This window comes from Mustela nivalis (assembly GCF_964662115.1).
Source record: "Mustela nivalis genome assembly, chromosome: 3".
NCBI classification, from domain to species: Eukaryota; Metazoa; Chordata; class Mammalia; order Carnivora; family Mustelidae; genus Mustela; species Mustela nivalis.
This window is the reverse complement of record NC_139022.1, coordinates 80,142,596-80,164,883: the sequence shown is the minus strand read 5'-3', so window position 1 is coordinate 80,164,883 and position 22,288 is coordinate 80,142,596. Positions and strand designations below refer to the sequence as shown.

At 39.6% G+C, this 22,288-nt stretch overlaps 1 long non-coding RNA gene across 2 annotated transcripts; it reads left to right on the top strand.

The window, feature by feature from the left end:
* Nucleotides 1-258: 258 nt before the first annotated feature.
* Nucleotides 259-22,098, top strand: LOC309862207. 2 transcript variants are annotated; one of them, XR_014310353.1, is made up of 3 exons: nucleotides 259-288; nucleotides 621-698; nucleotides 22,056-22,098. It is a non-coding gene; the product is annotated as an uncharacterized lncRNA (long non-coding RNA). The 2 variants fall into 2 exon arrangements; XR_014310354.1 differs by lacking the exon at nucleotides 22,056-22,098 and adding an exon at nucleotides 792-932.
* Nucleotides 22,099-22,288: the final 190 nt, after the last annotated feature.

The following is a 22,288-nucleotide window of genomic DNA, read 5'->3' as shown; positions in this document are numbered from 1 at the left end:
ATATTTTTAGTAAGCATCTCCTATGACTTTGTAGGAAACTTTAAACTAAATACAAAAGCTGTGGAAGAGAATAAGCAATATACAGTCTTTAAATTTCAACATTTATTCAGGTCACAGTGAAATCAGGTGTTCAAGCTGTCATTGCGCCATTCATTTTGCACAGTTTGTGACATTTGCATGTCAAATTTATTGCATCATAAAGGAAGTGGCTCTGACAGGCTTATCTGTTTTTGTACATTTGTCTGGTGCCAGCTGATGATGAAACCCATCTTCTCCAAGTGACACCAGGTAAGAGCAGCACTAAAAAAATTTCAAACAGGAGTCCACTGCTCCACAGTCCCTGGTAAACTGGGGGAATGACACATGGATATCAGTCCAAGACCAATATAATTTCATAAATTATACAGGGAATCATCTGGGGTGCCTCACTATTCTCTTTATTTGCCTGTGCTGTTGACTGACGAATCCTAGGCCATTACTTGACTTTGCCTGCCACCATGTGGTTCCACTCCAGCTTTCTGAGGCCTTCCTTCTTAGGCTCCAGGTGTTGACTGTACAGATCCCTCAAGCCCAGATGGCATGTCTTCTGTCTTCGACATTTCCCCCTCCTTACATTTCAGGCATTCCAGCATAGCCCTGAGGTTAAAGCGACACCGAATTTTTTTTCTTCTTAACTTTTCTTCAAGTCTTTGGAAAAGGTAAGGTCAGTGCATATCCTGCTGACTTCAGAACTGCCCCTTCCCAAAAGGCCCTGTATTTTCAGACCAAGCTCTGGTGTTCTAACTCCTTAGGCTGAAGATGAGTTTTTTCCCTGGAACTTCTGCCATTCTCATGGCCCTCTGCTCTACTATACCACAACTTTCTTGAACCAACAGGATAAATAGTTTATGCTCCCATTCTGGGCTTACCACTGAATGGCATATTCTGAAAGAAGTTGCAGCAAAGAGTGTATAATTTGTCTGCAAGCTGTCAGATGGCTAGATTGTAGAAAATCTAGAAAGTATTTTCTGGGAATGCTCTAAGATACAGTTATGGTCATCTCAAACATGCCAGTTACTATACACACATTCAACCTAATAACATTTCTGCAAGGTAAATCATCTGATTTTATAGGCAAAAAAAGGGTCCTAAAGAAGTCAAGTAGCTTGCCCCAAGTCACAGAGAGTGGGGGAAGGAGAGATCAGAAGGAGACTAGGTGTGGTGCCTGGTCCAACGCCACAGTCTATAGTCTTCTAAACTCAAGACTTTTTGAAGTGGAAGGGCTTTAAGAAACCAAATCAGTGGAGATCCTAGAGGATCCTACTTTGCTGTCTTCACTGTGTTGTTTAAGGAAATGTAGCTATTCAAACACAAATCAAACAGGTGGATTATTCAAAAAGAAATTTCAGACACAGGTATTTCCCACTGCTTAATTGCTATCAGTTCAGTGACATAACAGGTCTTGATACACTACAGAACTACTTAGTGGAGGCCACTTGTAGGCAAACAGGCTTGCACAATGGAATGCAGAAAGGGCCACAGTGACCAACTGGCTGAATACAGACAAGTCCATCAAGTGACCTACCTCAAAATACCCACAGGCCCCAACTGACCAATGGGCTACTTCCATCTAGGCACAGTTCCCCAAATATGGAACTTTCCATATGTCACCCTACCTCCTCTTCCCCTTTAAAAAACGGGTCCCCACCCACCACTTCTCCTCAGGTGTCCTGCCTACAGCTCCCTTGCATTCGATAAACTTTTATCTCCTTTGTTCTGTCTCAGGTGGATTCTTTCACTGCCTGTACCACTGGCTTCCACCCAATTACTGCCCCATATTGGGAGGCCTCATTGGATGAAGAGACACCCCATGGGGGCACCCAATTAAATCACCATTTTTCAAAACCCAGAATTCTGATATTTTGCATGTGAATCATGGTTTAAGTTTCTGTAACTGGAGTACAGATCTTTCTGATAAGTTTAAGCTGATCTGAAACCAAATTGTGTCAAGTGAGAAGGCACAGCTTTCCTGGAATGATGAATATTAGCATATAATTAGTAAAACTGTCTTTTAATTCCAGCCTCTAGCAAGCTTCACTCAAGCACAGGTAATGTTTGGGTCCATCTAATAGTGCAAGAATATTATCTTTTATAAAGCACTAGTCTAAAAGCTGGAATAGACTTTTTGTTTTTTTATTTTATTTTTTTTTTCAAGATTTTATTTACTCATTTGACAGAGATCACAAGCAGGCAGAGAGAGAGAGAAGGAGGAAGCAGGCTCCCTGCCAAGCAGAGAGCCCGATATGGGGCTTGATCCTAGGACTCTGGGATCATGACCTGAGCCGAAGAAAGAGGCTTTAACCCACTGAGCCACCCAGGTGCCCTGGAATAGACTTTTTAAAAACATTTATAATACTGAGATCTGAGTATACCAAAAACTCAGTATTTATAATACTGAGATCTGAGTATACCAAATTCAGAGCTCTGAATTAATAGAATCCACAGGTTCTGATGAACCTTGAAATATCATGTGGTAAGGTATTGGAGGGTAGAAAAATGCCCCCCCCCCAAATATTCCACATTGGCATAAGGATTATCTTGAGCCAAAGGGAAATGAGAAATACAAGAACAGCTCTCTGTTCTCCCTCATGTATCTAAAAGCAGGACATAAATTTATAAAAGTTTCCCCCCTCTCTTCTTGAAAAGAAAACACACTTAGTTTTCATTTTTGCTCTTAAACTCTAATTTCAGAACACTCTGACACCAGATCTGTGAGAAGTTTTCCCACCGAGCCATTCTCAAACACCAGCTGGGTGTCCTATGATTTAACTCAATTCTGAAATTACCTGGAAATAGCTTCAGATCCCACAGGTTAAGGGGTTAGTCCCACAGGACTGCCCTTCTTCAAACATTAATCACAAGTCCAGGTTGTCACCTGGACTTCTGACCAACAAGCTACACATTGAAGGTTCCCACAATCCCTCCTCAGGTTAGATCTTTTGCTAATATGGCTCACAGAACTCAGAAAAATAGTTTGCTTGCTAGATTATTGGTTTATTCGAAAAGGTTGTATCTCAGGAATAACCCAATGGAAGAGAACCATGAGGCAAGTTATGTGAGGAGGGGTTGAACTCTGATGCCCTGTCCAGGTAAGCCACTCTTTTAGCACCTCCATGTACTTACTTACCAACACAGAAGCTCTGAACCTCCTCATTTAGGATTTTTATAGAGGCTTTATTACACAGGCATCATTGAGGAAATCATTGGCTATCTGTAATTGGTTGAACTTCTATCTCCTCACTACTCACTCTAGGTCAGGAGATGGGGCTCAAATTTCCAACCTTCTAGTCACAAGGTTGGTTCCTGTGGGCAATCAGTCCCCATCCTGTTATCTAGGAACTTTCCAAAAGTTACCTTAGTAAAATAAATTCAGGTGTCTTTGAAGGGGCTTATAAGAAAAGACACTTTTACCTTAATCACTCTGGAGCTATTTGAGGACAAAAGACCAAATATTATAATAAAAGATGTTTCCATTGCTCTAATAACTTAGGAAATTACAAGGGTTTGGGGAACCATGAGCCAAGTATTATGTTTCTTATATCACATTATCACTCCTCTCTATCAAGGAGGACACAAGTCAATCATCAGAGACAACTCTAGACTCTTATCAGCCCAGAGTCTGTACAGGGATCTACATAACAAATTTTATGAGCTAGTTGTTGTTTATTTAAAGATTTTATTTATTTATTTGGTAGAGAGAGAGAATGCACATGTGCACACATAGGCAGGGGCAGTGGTAGGCAGAGGGAGAGGAAGAAATAGGCTCCCTGCTGAGCAGAGAGTTCAATGTGGGGCTTGATCCCAGGACCCTGGGATAATGACCTGAGCTGAAGGCCAACACCTAACTGACTGAGCCACCCAGGTGCCCCTGTGTACTAGTTCTTATCCTCCCTTGGCTCCCCCAATATTTATCTTCCTACAATTTGCCATCCTAGAAATTCAATTTTTTTGTTTTTGCCATCTCTCTAAAAATTTATGGTTCTTTTGTTATGATGCTATGTAAACTTGGGGCACCTGGGTGGCTCAGTGGGTTAGAGCCTCTGCCTTCGGCTCAGGTCATGATCTCAGGGTCCTGGGATCGAGCCCCGCATCGGGCTCTCTGCTCGGCAGGGAGCCAATTCCTCCTCTCTCTCTCTGCCTGCTTCTCTGTCTACTTGTGATCTCTGCCTGTCAAATAAATAAATTTAATTTAATTTAAAAAAAGATTCTATGTAAACTCAAGGTCAAGCTATCCCCTTTGAGTGATGCATCACTGAGTTCTCCCATATCTAGGTACAGTGTCAGTGAACTTCTGTTCTTCTGTCCATAATTGGTCTTTTATCAGTCTGATTTGCAGAGCCTCATTAGAAAACCTAGAAGAGTAGAGGGAAAAATTTTGTCTCCTCCCCTACAATATTGTCAATGCAAAATGAACAAACCTTCTAGAATCTCTAAAAGAAACAGAGTTTTATTTGAGTCCAAGTTAGGACAACTCCCTAGGAAACACGGTCTTAACAGGGAAGAAAGTGTTCCAGAGAATGAACAGTTTATATGGAGTATATACTTTTTTATACCTCTTAAAGGCACAAAAAATTGTAAATTAACACATAGGTAGAAGTCAAGAGTTTTAACATCAAGGAACACAAGGAATAGGAGCATTAATCAACACCTTAAGGACAAGATGGTTTTCCTTTAGGCTACTTGTTTACAAAACTTGGCAGGCCATAAATGAGGCTTTTGGCTTAAATAAAGTTTAGGTACAGTCATTCTGACTTAGCAAGAAGTCCAAAATGGTTTCCTTTATATTCAGGCCATTAGAGAGTTTTTCTCTCCTCAGCATGGGTATTTAGATCGTTTTAAGTACAAAAATGTAATTTTTATATTTTTCCCCTTAATCCACAAGGAAAATGAAATTCAAATATTTATGCTTCACAGATTTGAAGCATATCCTTCAAAGATTTGAAGATTAGGCCACCAGCCACACTTACTTTATAGTTTTCAAGAAAAGAGAGATTCACTATTCCGTTAGTGATGATCAGGGTTCTAGGTTTCAGGGACTACCTAGAGAGAAACAACACTTTGAAAGACAGAACCCAAGAAAACAAAAAGAAAAAGGGGTAGATTTCCCTAAGTCTAACAAGGAAAAAAAGCAAAGGGAGGTAGGATGTTCCATACATATAGAAATGTGGTTTTATTTACAAGGGCAACCCTGTCATGCCTTTAGAACAGTCTTCATTAAAATTTGCTAAGAGGGTAGATCTTATGTTAACTGTTTTTGTAAAAAAAAAAAAAAATAAGTGATTAAAGTAATAATAATAATAAAGAGAACAGAAGGAAACTTAGAGGTGATGGATATGTTTAATGCGTAGATTGAGGTAATGGTTTCATGGGCATATACTTATCTTTAAATTCACCAAATTGTTTAAATTAGATATGTACTGCTTCTTGCTTGTCAGTCATACAGCAATTAAAAAGAAAAGAACAATAGTCATCATATGGTTGTGCCATACGTCTCAAGCCCCATTTAGGGAATTGTTCAAATGGTCTCTCATAACAACTTCTCTGTTTCTGAACCCTGAACAACCACCCCCAACCCCTGACATTAAATTACCCAGGGCATATGTAAGTCCAGGAAAGGGGTGTGGTGTGTGTGGCTAGAAACCTGGATGAGTGGGAATTTCTTATATATACCTACACTTGTTAGAGAAGAAGGAACTGAAAGACCCTGAAACCCACTAGGCTAGGACAATAGTAATAACACCATTTAACATTAGCATTGCCATGACCTGCTCAAAATTGATCAATGACCACCACTGAGGTGGTGACCAATGTGTTCATTGGTCACTCAAACTGATTAGATTTTCTTTCTCTTCTTCATTCATATATGGGGGGGGGACATCCCACACACCATATTTTTATCAGTAAGAAAATTTTATGATACATGATTGTGTAGTTCACTACTGAAATAATATTGTAATAGAGTTTAAATGACCAGGATGCACTTTAATGGAAAGGACAGAGGGATTTAGGTGCTTGGAATTGACAATATACTCAAAGGAAAGAGGCAAAAGAGCTGAGCTATCATATTTTCCTCCATGTTGTTCAACATGAGACAGTAGGATTATCAAGGAGACAGGAACAAAAGCACCATCTTAGAGGAAAAAAAAAATCATTCATTTAGCGGAGATGTCTCAGAAAAGAGAAGAAAATGTCAAGACTTTCTCCAATCAAAGTAAAGCAACAGAAAGCTAAAGAAAGAAAGTTGTAATACAAATACGTATGCAGTTGAACCTGCTAAAGACCAAGTAACTGCTCCTTTGCTTCAAATGCAAAAAAAACCCAAAACCCAAGAAACGAAGAACTAACAGGAGTTTCTGAGACCAATTTTCTCTCACTCGAAATCAGACAGAATACTGAACAGGTCAAGAAGCAATTCACAGACCTGTACCCCTGAAACAAATAATACATTATATCTTAGTTAATTGAATTTAAATTTAAAAAAGAGGCAAACGCTTAGGAAAAAAAAGGACTACTCACCCCACTGCCTCTGCTAGAAATGGGTGGTCTCATGGAGGTCATGGGGCAGTGGATGAGACAGTCATTGTTTCCTTCTCCTCAGCCCACTTGTTATTTTGAAAGCTCCAGTTGACAGGAAACTCTAATATTACTTCTCCAAACCTTGCCTCGATTTTCCCCTGATGTGACCTTGTTTTTTGGCTTGAGAGAGAACCAGCAGTACAGTATAGCATCTGAAGGCCTGTAGGGTGGGTTGTTTTGGTAGGACCAGGAGTCACTTCAGGAATGTGTCCAGTCCTAGTATTTTTCTGTTGACTTCTTTAAAATGTGTTATTCGGTAAAGTAAGCAATAGACAACAAAAGGAGAAAAGCATAACACAAATAATCATGCTGCCAAATGCGGTACATCCTGTCCTAGATTGCTTACTTATTCCTCCAGAGTAAGGTTCTTTGGCCTTTACTTAGGATTGCAGTTGCCTCTCTGGCTGCCGACTCCCGCTATTGTGGTTCCAAGGGGAAAGGCATTCTAGTAAGCTATGAGCTTTCCTCCTTTAGGTGTGAAAATGCAACCAGACTACCTCACAAAATGGTTGTGAGACTTAAAAGGAGATAAACATTGGGACATAAGGAGCCCAACTGAAGACATCCATGTTTTCCTTAGTCATGTTAGGAATAATTGAGGAATTATGTCAGAGAGAAAATGACAATACCACATGTATTAGCAATAAAGCTAATACTGGAAAAACTGCTTCTATCTGCAAGCAGGTAGAATTCCAAACATGGAATCCAAGAATTAAAAGGACTTAGGCACCCAGAACTGGAATACTATAGTGTTTCTCCATGGTCCCCCTAGCCTCCTTCCCAGTAAACAGAGGGAATGGAGGAAAAGTGGAGAATATATGGTTCTGTTGGGTAGTTTTCTCCCAAGAAGAAGAGGGCATGGTTGAGCTGAACTTGGTCAGTTTACACTTACCAGTCTCACCAATCTATTGGATCATTCCTTCTTTTCTGGCTATTGGGTCATTCCTTCTTTTCTGGGGAGAATCAAAACAAGAGACAGAAAGCATGAGGAGTGTCAAGTAAAGACATCCCCGCATGGAAGGGCACATCAGGAATGGAGAAGAAGCATGTTCTTTACCTTCTCAAACAACCGACCTCATTATAACACACAACACACACACACACAACACACACAACACACATTTGTATTCAAATACACATACACACACACATATTTGTACTCAAAAGCTTTAAAAACAGTACTTTGTAAAGGTGTTAGAAGAAAATATACAATAAAACATGAAGGCGGTTTTCTGGAGCATTAAAGAAAAGCAGAAACCAAAAAAAGAGTAATCCAAATTTCTGATTTTCTCTTGCCTTCTTGCTTGCTTACTCTGATACACCAGTGCCATACTTGGAGATGTCCTATGGAGAAGCCCAATGACGAGGAGCCAAGGGAAGCCTCCAGCCACCAGGGCCCTGGTCCAACAGTCAGAGAGGAATGAAATCCTGCCAACAACCACGACACTGAGCTTGAAAGGGATTCCTTCCAGCCAAGCCTTGAAATGACTGCCTCCTGGCTGACACCTTGATTTTAGCACTGTGGAAAAAAACTGAGGCAGATGTCACAATGGGGCACTGGCTTCCTCAGAGGAGCTAACACAGGCCCTGCCTATCTCACCCAAGATATTATTTACAAAACCAATTTTATTTCTCTCCAAAGAACTATATAAACCATATGAGAATTTGTAGGAACAAGTGAAGGTAAAAATAACCTGTCCTGAACAATTAAAGTTAAGGTATAGGAACGCTTGGGTGTCAGCCTTTAACTTAGGTCCTGATCCCAGGGTCCTGGGATCAAGTCCTGCATTGGGCTCTTTGTTCAACAGGGAGCCTGCTTCCGCCCTACCTGCCGCTTCTCCTGCTTGTGCTCTAACAAATAAATAAATAAAACCTTAAAAAAATAAATAAAGTCAAAGTATAAACAAAGTGAGAACTCAGCTGAGAGGTAATGCATCTGTAAACAAAAGAAAGTTGAGTGACTAGCAAATCCAGTGGCCTGTATCATCTAGTACAAGTACAGAGTTGCATTTAAAGAAGTACTCAAGGGTGCCTGGATGGCTCAGTCCTTCAGTGTCTGCTTTCGGCTCAGGTCATGATCCCAGGGTACTGGGCTCGAGCCCTGCATGGGGCTCCCTGCTTGGCGGAAAACCTATTTCTCCCTCTCTCACTCCTGCTGTTTGTGTTCCCTCTCTCGCTGTGTCTCTGTCAAGTAAATAAATAAAATCTTTAAAAAAAAATTAGGAAGTACTCAAGTAGCCAAACATAATTAATAAGAGGTTCCATTCTTTCCTCCAAATGCTGAGGAACATCAATAGGACTCAGGACATAACCCACATTGACTCTCCTCAATTTCCTCCACTCGGCAACTTTTTGAATCCTGCCGAAGTCCCAGAACTTCTCACACTTAATTTCCAAAGACTTTCTCTAGGCCTAGTTCTGAGTAACTTTTATTTTCCCTCTCCCCAATGCACCTGTGTTCTTTCCTAACAGGGAGAAATCCTTTTTTGTCTGTTTTGTTTTGTTTTGATGGGGAAGGAGTTGTAGAAAAGAGAAAGAAAACTGATCTAAAGAACTTTAGTTGACACTCAGCTGCATGCTAAAATGAAATGTTCATAATTTTTATCTTTGGAAGGAAAACTGACCCCTTCCCCTGCTTCTATTATGGACCAGTGCACACCACGTCTTACAGTCAGGGGGAAAGTTTGTACCTGCGAAAAATCTCAAACAAACAAAAAATAGGGATACTCTGTTTAGGTCTTGAAGCCTGAGCCTTTCCTTTAAGTTACTAACTCACTATTAAAAGAACCTCATTCTGGGGCTCCTGGGTGGCTCAGTGGGTTAAAGCCTCTGCCTTCGGCTCAGGTCATGATCCCAGGGTCCTGGGATTGAGCCCCGCATCGGGCTCTCTGCTCCGTGGAGAGCCTGCTTCCTCCTGTCTTTCTGCCTGTCTCTCTGCCTGCCTCTCTGCCTACTTGTCATCTCTGTCTATCAAATAAATAAATAAAACCTTTTTAAAAAATGAAAAAATAAAAATAAAAAATAAATAAAAGACACTCATTCATTCCTGACTTTTGCAGATCTAATGCATGAAGCTATGTGACTGGGCTAGTTATGAAGTTATTGTCTCTCAGGTCCAAACCACCCTTCTCTATCCTCCTTTGTGATACATGACTGGAACTCAACAAATCACATTTTGCTTTGCTAGCTGGCGCCTTAGCAAGATCTTCCAATAAGGATGCTAAGGGGCTGGAAGAGGAAAGGGGACTTGCTCTTTCCTGTTGGCTTCCTTCCCTTCTTCTGGTTCCTGTGAGATCCCTTGGCAACACTTCCCACTCTGACAAGCAGCAGTTCATTTCCCACAGCAGAAGCTGAAACCCGTTTGCCACTTCTCTATTGTTCATAGAACCAGCCTTATCACATTCCTTCATGGAACCAACAATGGCCAGCTCATGCTTCCTCCTCAAAGGGATGGGCCTTAGATCCAAAAGGATTAAAATGAACTCGGAGACAGACAGCAGCATCACCAACCCAGGGATATCCCTTCCTCAGAGAGTTTCACCTCCACTTTGACCTTTCCTCAAAACTTTTAAATTTTAATAATTCCTTTATTTTGCTTCCACAGCTTGAAGAGGAATGGCTATTTCTCTGATAACCTAAGCATTCTGGTTTTACCTTTTCTGCTGCGTAGTTAACAACTTTATGCCTAGTTAACAATCCTTTATATTGAGTTCTTTTTGTTGAAGTAACTGGTGTGGTTTCTTTCTCCTGACTAGACCCTGAAAAATATAGAAATCTGTCCTACGAATGGTCCTAGAAAATGGGTCCTCAAAGAGGATTGGAGGATTGATTGAGTCATGTCCTTAGATAGAAATGCATTGCTGAACTCCTTACCAATGAGTAGTAGAATGTTAGTAATCCAGAGTATTTTTGTTTTCTACTGCTGTGTAACAAACTAACAGATAGTTGGTGTTCTAGGCTTTCTATACTATTCTTCTCAAAATTCTTCCAGTAAGTACCCACTATCTGGTTCTACAGTTTCTCCTGAACCCTCAAGTAGGCACCATAGAATCATCCCATTTCTGGTACCTTAATAATAACCATAATCTGTGTTAGTTTTGGGGGGTACCTAAATAAATGACCACATTTTAGTAACTTTGACAACATACACTTACTACCTCACAGTTTTTATGTGTCAAGGGTCTGGGCTCTGCACAAGTAGGTCATTTCCCAAGCTCATGTAATCATTAGCAACATACACTACACGGACTATGTTATATAGAGTTACCTAGCAAATTACTGGACAGATTACCAGGTTGGCATACTATATAGAGTTTTCTGCATTTTCTTTTTTGCAAATATCTCTTGGAGCTCTTTTCATAACAGCACATCAAGAGGTCTTGTATATTTTTTGAAAGATTTTATTTATCTGAAAGATTTTATTTATTTAAAGATTTTATTTGACAGATTTATTTGTCACAAGTAGGCAGAGAGGCAGGCAGAGAGAGAAAGGGGCAAGCAGGCTCCCCGCTGATCAGAGAGCCCGATGTGGGGCTTGAACCCTGAGATCACGATCTGAGCCAAAGGCAGAGGCTTATCCACTGAGCCACCAGGTGCCCCTTATGCATTTTTTAAGTGATAGATAGTTTTTCATTGTATGGGTGTACCAAAGTTCTTTAATCTCCCATTGATGAACATATTTTGCTACTGTGAATAATACTGTAGTGTATATCACTCTGCCCACATGAGAACAAGGCCATTGCCGGCCCACTGGTGCTGTCTTAGTTAACTCCACCTTATTTCCTACTTCAGAGACACAGACACAAGGGCTTGGGTGCAGTTCGTTTAATGAGATGTAATCCCAGGAAGCAGAAGTAAGGAAGTAAAGAGAGTAAGATGGAGGAGAAGGAAAAGCCAACATAAGCATGTATTTTAGAAGTTTCTAGGACCTACTGAGAAATGTACAGAGCATCCCAGAATTGTTCACAGAAGGCCAGAAGGCTGGTGCATTTCTGCATTGCCTTTTGTGCCTCATTGAATAAAGGTTGCCCCCTTGATGCATTAGCCTCTCATACTCCCAGCACTAATTTTACCGTAAGGAAAGAAAGCTGTCAACAGAGATGAGTCTGAGACCATAAAACCAACCAATGCAATGAGGCTGAGAGAGGGCTGAGCTATGTGATGCAGAAAGCTCAGTTATTTTTGCCTTTGTGAAAATTAGAAAAAAGGTACTCCCTCTAGGCTGAGGCTATCCTGCATTCTCATAGCATCTCTGGGTTAATTTTGAAAAGGCTCCTTTCTCTAAGCTCTTCTTGTCTCTGCCCCAGTGCCAGGGGGCTCAATTAAAAAGGAGAAGACAGACTAGATTTCAACACCTTGGCCCAAAGACACTCCCGAAGTGAACAACTTGTGCAACAGTACAGTGTGCCCCTGGGTACGCATGTGTCAAGAGGATACATCCCTAAGAATAGGTCAAAGGTATAATCATCATTCTTTCCCTGACTTGGTTTCCTCACACATTTGCAGTGATAAGTACTTAGCCAGACTTGAGGGAACTGAACTGCAGATTTCTGGCCATCCTTTCTGTACTTCCTCCTTTCTGTCACTCTGCTCACAAATTCTATCTGCCCAGGCCTTTCATGTTCCAAATTCTATTCCCCAACTCAGGGAGATTTATGGGCTCTGCCTGGGTTTCTCTGGCCTGTATAAGCCTGGAATCTCTCTCTAGGCAGTGAACTTGGACCCTCAGAAAGTTTGCCTCGTTTATTTCCTATCTCTCCCAGACGACTGTTCATGCTGCTTGATGGCAAATATCTTCCAAATCATTTTTTCTTACATTTGGTCTGAACTGTGTCTAGGTGTGAAAGTAAGTAGAGTACCAGTTACTCCTTCTTGGCCAGCAATGGGAATCTTTATATGTGCATTTTTAATTTCTATTAATACTTCCATGCTGGTTATACCAATTTCTATTCCAACTAGCAGCGACTTGTAAGTGCCTATGTGTTGTGTGCATGTGCCAGCCACAAGACAGAATGTTATAGGTTTAAATCATATCTTAACAATAGTTTCAACATGCATTTATCTTACCATAAGCGATATTGAGACTCTTTTCAGATATTTAAGAACCATTTGTATTTCCTTTCCTTTAAACTCTTCATTCATATCCTTTGCCCATTCTTGGTGGGTTGTTGGTCTTCCCTTAATGATATATTGAGGTCCATTGCTTCAAAGGGTCACATCACAAGTTGAAGGTCACACCAAGTCAAAGGATAATGCTGTTGTTATGGTGCACCCTATACCACTGGTGTTTTATTTATGAAGCATCATAATATTTTAGATTTTATCTTAGAATTTCTCAAGCAGCATATGAAACTGAAAACACTTTTTTAGTAGCTGCAATAATGTTCTCAATACGTGAGAACACACATGTGTAAACATATTTTGAAGCTAGAACGTCAAAGACAGGTACATGTACTGCTATCTCTAAGTGCATTGAGGTTAGGGATCGGAACCTTTTTAAAAAGGTTTTATTTATTTATTGACACAGAGAGAGTGAGAGAGCACAAGCAGGGGAAGCAGTAGAGAGAGATGGAGAAGCAGGTTCCTTGATGAGCAGGGAGCCCAATGCGGGACTCCATCCCAGGATCCTGGGATCAGGATCCCAAACTAAAGCAGACACTTAAGCATCTGAGCCACGCAGGCACCCCAGATCTTATTTTTATAGTTCAAGTTTCCAGAATATTTTAGGATCAATCTCTCTCTCCCCACCCACCCCCTCTATATATATGTAAAACACGTGCTCTCTCTTAAAAAGCTTCTCTGATATGCTACCCAGCATTTCATACAATGGCAGAAGTCCTAAGGTTTCCTTTTATTTTTGTAACTCTGTCTTCTGGCTTCCCTTTTAGACTATATTTTCTTCACAATGTGCTCACTTTCCTTATAGTAAGTCTATTCTTTTTAATCCTTTGAGGAAAGTTTTACTATGTCTTCATTTTCATCACAAAGAATTCACTTTTACCAAAGAATTTGAAAGAAATGTACTTTTTAAAAAAACATTTTTGTTACGGAGGTGAAACTTAAATATGGTGAGATCCATATACTTTAAATGTATGTGATTTGATGGATGTTCCTAAATGCACACCCATGGCAGTATTATTATTTTTCCTGGGCCCTAGGTACTTTTGCATTTGTGTGCCCTTTTCTTTATAAAAAATGTTAAAAATTATATTTTATGATTGTGTTGGTAAAACAACCAATATAATTGAAGATTTGTGTATTATCAGTATATTCATTTTACATTTCTAATTTTCAAAGAAATTAAAATGAAAATATTTTCATGACCCCTAAAAATCTTGTGGGTCCTAGGCGTACATACTGTGCCTAGTGTAGAAGTCAGCTTTGTGTATACATTTCTGTAGCCATCATCCTAATCAAGATATTGGATATTTCAGGGCACCTGCGTGGTGGCTCAGTTGCTTAAGCATCTGCCTTTGCCCCAGGTCATGATCCCAGGGTACTAGGACTGAGCCCCACATCAGGCTCTCTGCTCAGAGGGGAGCCTCCTTCTGTCTACCACTTTGCCTACTTGTACACTCTCTGTGTCAAATGTATAAATAAAATCTTTAAAAAAAAGAAAGGAAAAAAACCCATATAGAATATTTCTGTTACCTCAGAAAATTTTCTTGTGCTTTCTTCCTGGGGGTCTCCATCCCCAAAAGCAACTACTTTTCTGATTTCTATTACCTTATTCTTGAGCTTTATATAAATATAATCATAGTTTGTATTCTTTTCTATCTGGCTTCCTTCATCAACAAAATATTTTTATGATTCATCCTTATCATTGTGTGCATTAGTTCATTCCTTTTTATTGTTCAGTAGTACTTCATTTTATAATATGCCGTAATGTGTTCCTCAGCTCTCCTATAAATGGACATTTGAGTTTTTTTCTACTTTGGGGTTACCATGAATAAAACTGCTATGAACATTATTGTACAAGTTTTTTTGTGGACATTAAGTTTTTGGTTTTCTTGAAAAATCACCTAGGAATGTAAATACTGTGTCCATGGGACGGAAAATATAGATATATGGCTTAATTTATAAGAAACTGCCGAACTGATTTCCAAAGTAGTTTTACCATTTTATGTTACCAGCAGCATGTATGAGAGTCATGTTTCTCCATACCAACATTTATTCTCCTTTTAATTGTAAACATTCTTATGGGTACAAAATGGCACAGTATTGTACATTTTTTCCCCTCAAAATTTTAGAAAGAAGTAATGAAAAGTGAAATTTACACATCTCCATCCAATGTTTAACTTGAAAAACACCCTTTAGACATGTCTTTGTTTTATTTTTCTCTTCACCAGTAACTAGTGAGCTTCTCTTTTTCTCCTTAGTTGTTATCCATCAGCCCCTCCCCTAAATTTTGGCCGCAGTAATCATCACAGCATTGGCTATTTTAATGAAAGCAGTTTCAGGAAAGTGGGGAGAGAAAAAAATCTAGAATGTAATTGTTTGGATGTTTATATTAAGCTGTCCTCATGTTTTCATAAAGAAAACAAACCACTCACCACGGTAACAGGTAGCAATATAAATTTTACATATAAGAGAGATAGATGACGAAATTTATATCACACAGCACACAGAATTTTCTAGAAAATTCCTCATTACACATCTTCCTACTCTTTTTCCCCCCAACTAGCAGTCACCAGCTCTCTCTCTCTCTCTTTTTTTTTTTTTAAACTTTCAGCATAACAGTATTCCTTATTTTAGCACCACACCCAGGGCTCCATGCAATCCGTGCCCTCTCTAATACCCACCACCTGGTTCCTCCCAACCGCCCCCCCCGCCGCCGCATCAAACCCTTCAGATTGTTTTTCAGAGTCCATAGTCTCTCATGGTTCACCTCCCCTTCCAATTTCCCCCAACTCCTTTCTCCTCTCTAACTCCCCTTTTCCTCCATGCTATTTGTTATGCTCCACAAATAAGTGAAACCATATGATAATTGACTCTCTCTGCTTGACTTATTTCACTCAGCATAATCTCTACCAGCTCTCTTCTTATTCAGTTTCTCATGCTAGTCGGTATACCACCTACTCATGAATACTAATACTGTTTTTAATTTAAGAAAGGTCACTATATTGAGGAGGATAACAAGCCATACACCATCTGCCTTCCTTTAGAAGACCATGAGGTCTTCTAAATGTAATATATATATATTATATATTACAACACTGCAACACTGCAACACTGATTTTCTTTCTGAATTACTTTTGGCAGCCTGATTACTTAATACAAAAAGCACTTTCTTATATGTAACAGTAAGGTCATCAAGGAATAGTCCACCTGTCAGATTGCATAAAAAGATCTTCCCCAAACAGATATATAGTAAAGCAAAATAAATAAATCAAAACACTCTACCACCACTATTACTATATATACAAACGTCACTGTTGCTGCTGTTAAATTTTTGGAAATCTGCATGAACATCATGTTCTCTTACGTCTACCCTGCACAACTAGGAATGGCTGCTCTGTTGTACCATCATGGAGATGCGTGGTTCTTTGGAATGCTTGTAACTGTGCCCTCCAACATAGCAGGGAAAGTAATAACCTTCATGGATGTTTAAAACAAGCTAAGTAATGACAATTTACACTATCAGCCCACCATGGAAAAAATATGCAACACCAAAGAGTCTTGTAATTTCCTCTTCAAATCTATAGATGAGAAAATACACCTGGGTGGAGTTTAGGATTATGTAAGGAGAAAGGGGAACCCTCCTACACTGTTGGTGGGAATGCAAGCTGGTGCAGCCACTCTGGAAAACAGTATGGAGGTTCCTCAAAAGGTTGAAAAGAGACCTTCCCTACTACCCAGCAATCACACTACTGGGTATTTACCCTAAGGATACAAATGTAGTGATCCGAAGGGGCATATGAACCCCAATGTTTATAGCAGCAATGTCCACAATAGCCAAACTATGGAAAGAAACTAGATGTCCATCAACAGATGAATGGATAAAGAAGATGTGATATAAAGGGCACCTGGGTGGCTCAGTTGGTTAAGCGATTGCCTTCGGCTCAGGTCATGATCCTGGAGTCCCAGGATCAAGTCCCAAATTGGGCTCCTAGCTCCATGAGGAGCCTGCTTCTTCCTCTGATCCTCTCCCCTCTCAAGCGCTCTCTATCTCAGATAAATAAATCTTTTTTTAAAAAATTAGAAAAACAGAAGATGTGATATATATATATATATATATCACATACATTTATATATATATACACACATATATACATACATACAATGGAATACTATGCAGCCATAAAAAAACCAAAATCTTGCCATTTGCAATGATGTGGATGGAACTAGAGGGTATTATGCTAAACAAAACAAGTCTATCAGAGAACAATAATTATCATATTATCTCTCTGAAATGAGGAATTTGAAAGGCAGGGTGGGGAGCTGTGGGGGGTAGAGAAGGAAAAAAATGAAACAAGATAGGACTGGGGAGGGAGACAAAACATAAAAGACTCTTACTCTCAGGAAAAAAACTGAGGGTTGCTGGTGGTTGGGGAAAGGGATAGGGTGGCTAGGTTATGGACATTGGGGAGGGTATGTGCTATGGTGAGTGCTGTGAATTGTGTAAGACTGGTGATTCACAGACCTGTACCCTTAAGCAAATAATACATTATATGTTAATAAAAAAAAGTAAGATATGGTATTATTTCATGTAGAATAAAGGAGAGAAAGATTGGATTTGGCAGAAACTTCTCTATTGCTTTGGAGTACTATTATTAATCTTCATTTTATACTTTTTATTTTTTAATCCAAAAAAGTATGTGTGTCTGTTTGCCTTAACACCTTGGTTTTGAAATTGCTATTGTTTGGACTTGTACAGCTCAAAGGAAATCTTGAGTAACCCAACCATCAAATTTTGGTTGAGTAATAAAAGCTATCATGTGGAGTCTTTGCTTGCAATCTTGAGTACTTAGTGTTCCCTCCCCTCTGTTATTAATGCTACACTTAATTGAGCCTTTAGTATGAACTAAACTAAACAGATCATTGTTCTTCTCTCAGTCTGAGTTCAGTGACACACAAGTAAGTCAATTATTGCAATGCAATATTTGAAATGGGAGGCACTTCACTTAGACTGGAGTCTGGGGCCTGGGATGGGAAGTATTAAGGAATGTTTTCAGTTTTTATGGTCTGGGAAAGATTAGATAGATACATAGATGGCATTAAAGTCTTAAGTGATGTGTTTTCCCCTCAGTATTTAACCCTTTCTCCCGAATTGTTAACTAATTCTATTTCTTCTCATTTGAATTTTAAGTTACGTTGAATTACTATTATATAACATTTATTTACACAAATGGGAGTTTCCTTTTTGGTTCCATTCATTTTTGCATTCTCGTGTGGTGTCTAAACTTTACATTATCACAATTTTATGATATTTTAGTATCTGGTAGGCCTAGTCCTCCTAAAGGTTCTTTATAAAACTTTCCTTGCCATTCTTATCAGTTATTACACATGAATTGCAGCATTCTTTTGTCAAGTACTCTCCTCCCCAAGCAATTCCTGCGGGGGACTTGGTAGGGATTACACTAAATCCACATATTAATGTGGGCTGAACTGACATGTTTCTACTCTTCAGTCTTTTCATCCTTTTTTTTTTTTTTTAGATTTTATTTATTTATTTGAGAGAGAGAGCATGAGCGAGGAGAAGGTCAGAGGGAGAAGCAGACTCCCCATGGAGCTGGGAGCCCGATGCGGGACTCAATCCTGGGACTCCAGGATCATGACCTGAGCCGAAGGCAGTCGTCCAACCAACTGAGCCACCCAGGCGTCCCTTTTCATCCTTTTTTAAATAAGGGGCAAAGATTTATTCATATTATCTTAGAAAATTAGGAGTTTATCATAAGAAGAAGTAATGGAGACATTAATTTACATTCTGAGCATATTTCTGAAGTTTGCTGTTTTCCTCCTCATGGCACACTTATTTTTTTTTAAGTTATCTATGATATTTTAGATATTTTGGTTGCTGTTATGAAGACGATTACTTTTGTTTTATGTTTCCTTATAAAGACTTTTTTTTTTAATGTTTTACTTTATTCAGCCACTTTATCAAGTCCCAGTTCTTCTTTTCTTTTCTTTTTCTAGAAGTTTTTCCATGGATTCTTTTTGGACTTCTATGTAAACAAAATCATTTTCAAATAATGACTATTTAGGCACCTTTCATTAAGTTGTTTTCAAACCAGTCTCTCTGGAGACAGCATGAAAGATGGGGAAGTGGGATTGAAGGCATGGAAATCAGATGAGAAATAATGGTGGTCAAGAACCGAAGCAGAGGGGTGCCTGGGTGGCTCAGTGGGTTAAAGCCTCTGCCTTTGGCTCAGGTCATGATTCCAGGTTCCTGGGATCAAGCCCCGCGTCGGGCTCTCCGCTCCTCGGGGAGCCTGCTTTCTCCTCTCTCTCTCTGTCTACTTGTGATCTCTGTCTGTCAAATAAGTGAATAAAATCTTAAAAAAAAAAAAAAAAAAAAAAAAAGAACCGAAGCAGATTAATAAGGGTTGAATGGAGAGGATGGATTATGAGAAAATCAAAAGGTAAGAAGTGCAGGACTCAGGGACTGGGGTAAAGGGAGTAGGAGAGTGATTTTAGACATCAGCTTTGACTGACTCTGGAGAATAGAACTAAGTAGGCAATTTTTGTGGAAAAGAACAGAGTTACTCAGGTTAAAATTAAGGAACTTAATTGCAGCGGTTTATGGTGTGTTCATGAATGAAATAAGGATACAAGGATTTCTGGGCTGCAGAGTCTAGGGCCTAGTGAGGACAGTAAATTAGTTAAGCCAGGTGTCCATGTTCTTACAGCAGTTTGATGGGCCCTTGCATTTATGGTGCCAGCTTCTCTCCCTGTGTTGTTACTACGAACTATCTCACCCTCTGCCTCAGGTCTACTACTTACTACTCATAGTTTCTGCTTACTCATGGCTTCTGTGTACTCTGTTCTGAGTGTCTTTTGGATTCTGCCCCTGCTACCATCTTCTTGGCTCTTTCCTCAGACCTACCATTCAAATTTCCTAGGAAGAGAATTGGCCTAACCCATAATTGTCCCTATTATAATTGAGTTTTCCTATCAGGGCACTTAGGATCCATTTCTGGAATGGCTGTCTTTAGGCAGGTGCTCAATTTTCATCCAGTTGGCTGAGGCAATCTGTAGATAAGGGAAATACTTGAGACTTCCACAGTCAGCAAGATCTTTGGGTGTGGGGGTTCACCATCACCAATATAGAAAGGGTCTGTGGCCATATGCACATGGCTCATTCTCTCTGGTACTACACTAAAGAAGGAAGAATGGGCTTGGGGAGTGGGAGGGAAGGGGAGTTGCAGTTAGGTTTCAGTCACATTTTGTTAGAGCTGCCTGTAGTATGTTTCCCTAGATATGTCCTGGAGGCTGTGGGAAATTTGGGCTTGAAGTCTGGGAGCTTTTGCAGCATTTTTCAGATCTCTCTGGTAGTTCCTCCTATATTATAATAGCTAATTAACTTGTTTCAAAACACCAGGTTGTTGGCTCCTTGAAGCCAAGGATTTTTGGTCTTATTCAGCTTTGTGTCCTCGGTGTATGATACAGATAAGTATCAGTTATTAATAAGTATTTGTGGAATGAATGAATGGTTGTGGTTTGGAACCTGAACATTAAGAATGTTTCCTGTAGTAGGGGTTTGCCTGGGTGGCTCAGTCTGTTAAAGCATCTGCCTTCGGCTCAGGTCATGATCCCAGAGTCCTGGGATCAAGCCCCTCATTGGACTTCCTGCTCAGTGGGGAGTCTGCTTGGGATTCTTTCTTTCCCTCATCTTCTGCCCCTCCCCCTACTCATGCTCTCTCTCTCTCTCTCTCTCTCAAATAAGTAAAATCTTAAAAAGAAAAGAAATAGAACTTTAATAGCACATAGAAACCCCTTCCTGTAACCCTCCAGTCCCTCTTCTACCTACAGATAATCACTGCACTGTCTTCAAATAGCACAGATTTGTTTTGCCTGTTTCAAAACTTCATGAAGTTGAGTCACATAGTATTTACTGTTTTGTGTTGGCTTTTCCCCCAAAATTATGTTGGTGAAATTTATCCATACTGTTGCTTATAGTTCATTTGTTCTCATTGTTCTCATTGTTATACACACAGTATTTCATTGTGGAAACATATCACAAATTATTTGTCTATCACAGAATGGAAAACCCAGAAATGGACCCACAACCCTATGGTCAACTAATCTTTGACAAAGCAGGAGAGAGTATCTAATGGCAAAAAGACAGTGTCTTCAACAAATGGTGTTGCATAAACTGGCTACATGCAAAAGAATGAAACTGGACCCCTTTTTCACACCATACACAAAAATAAATTCAAAATGGATTAAAGACCTATACGGGAGACAGGAAACCATCAAAACCCTAGAGGAGAGCACAGGCAGCACCCTTTGACCTTGGCTGTGGCATCTTCTTACTAGACACTGGAGGCAGGGAAACAAAAGCAAAAATGAACTAATGGGAACTAATAGGACTTCAAAATAAAAAGCTTCTGCACAGCAAAGGAAACAGTCAACAGAACTAAAAAGCCACCTATGGAATGGGAGGAGATATTTGTAAATGACATACCTGACAAAATCGCTACAGTCCAGCAATTGCACTACTAGGTATTTACCCAAGGGATACAAAAATACAGAGTCAGGAGAACATACACCCTGATGTTTATAGCAGCATTAGCAACAATGGCCAAACTAGGGAAAGAGTCTAAACATCCATCAACTGACAAATGGATAAAGAAGATGTGGTAGGTGTACATAATGGAATATTACATAATGGAATATTACTCAACGGAAATATTACTTTGAATATTTCATTCAAAGGGAATGAAATCTTGCCATTTGTAATGATGTGGATGGATCTAGAGTGTATTATGCTAAGCAAAATAAGTCAGTCAGAGAAAGAGAAATATTGTATGATTTCACTCATATGTGGAATTTAAAAACAACACAGCTGAAAATAAGGAAAGGGTAGCAGGGGGGAGATGGAGACAAACCATCTTAACCGCAGAGAACAAACTGAAGATTGGTGGAGGGAGGTGGGCAGGGAGGGGTTAAATGGGTGATGGGTATTAAGGAGGGTACTTGTGAAGAGCCTGGGTGTTATATGTAAGCGATAACTCACTGAATTCTACACCTGAAACTAATGTTGCTCTAGAAGTTAACAAGAACTTAAATTAAAAAAAAATATATGAAAGTAGGGGAAGCAGATACGGGTATAACTGAAATAAGATTGGCCACAAAGGAAGATGGTTGGAGGGTGCAGGAACATTGCTTATGTTTCCCTACCAATTTTTGTGTGTTTGAAATTTGTTATAGCAAAGTATTATTCATGTGTAGAAAAATTTGTTAAAATTATTTTCTTCTTTTTTTTTTTCTCCCACCAGAATAGGGAATTCCTGTCTATTTGTTATTAGATTTTAATCATGGGTGAGTACCGAGTTTTATAAAAATATTTGTTCTGCATCCACTGAAATAATAATACTATTTTTCTCAGGGCACTTGGGTGGCCAGTGGGTTAAAGTCTCTGGCTTCGGCTCAGGTCATGATCCCAGGGTCCTGGGGTGGAGCCCCACATCAGTCTCTTTTCTCAGCAGGGAGCCTGCTTCCCCTCTTTCTG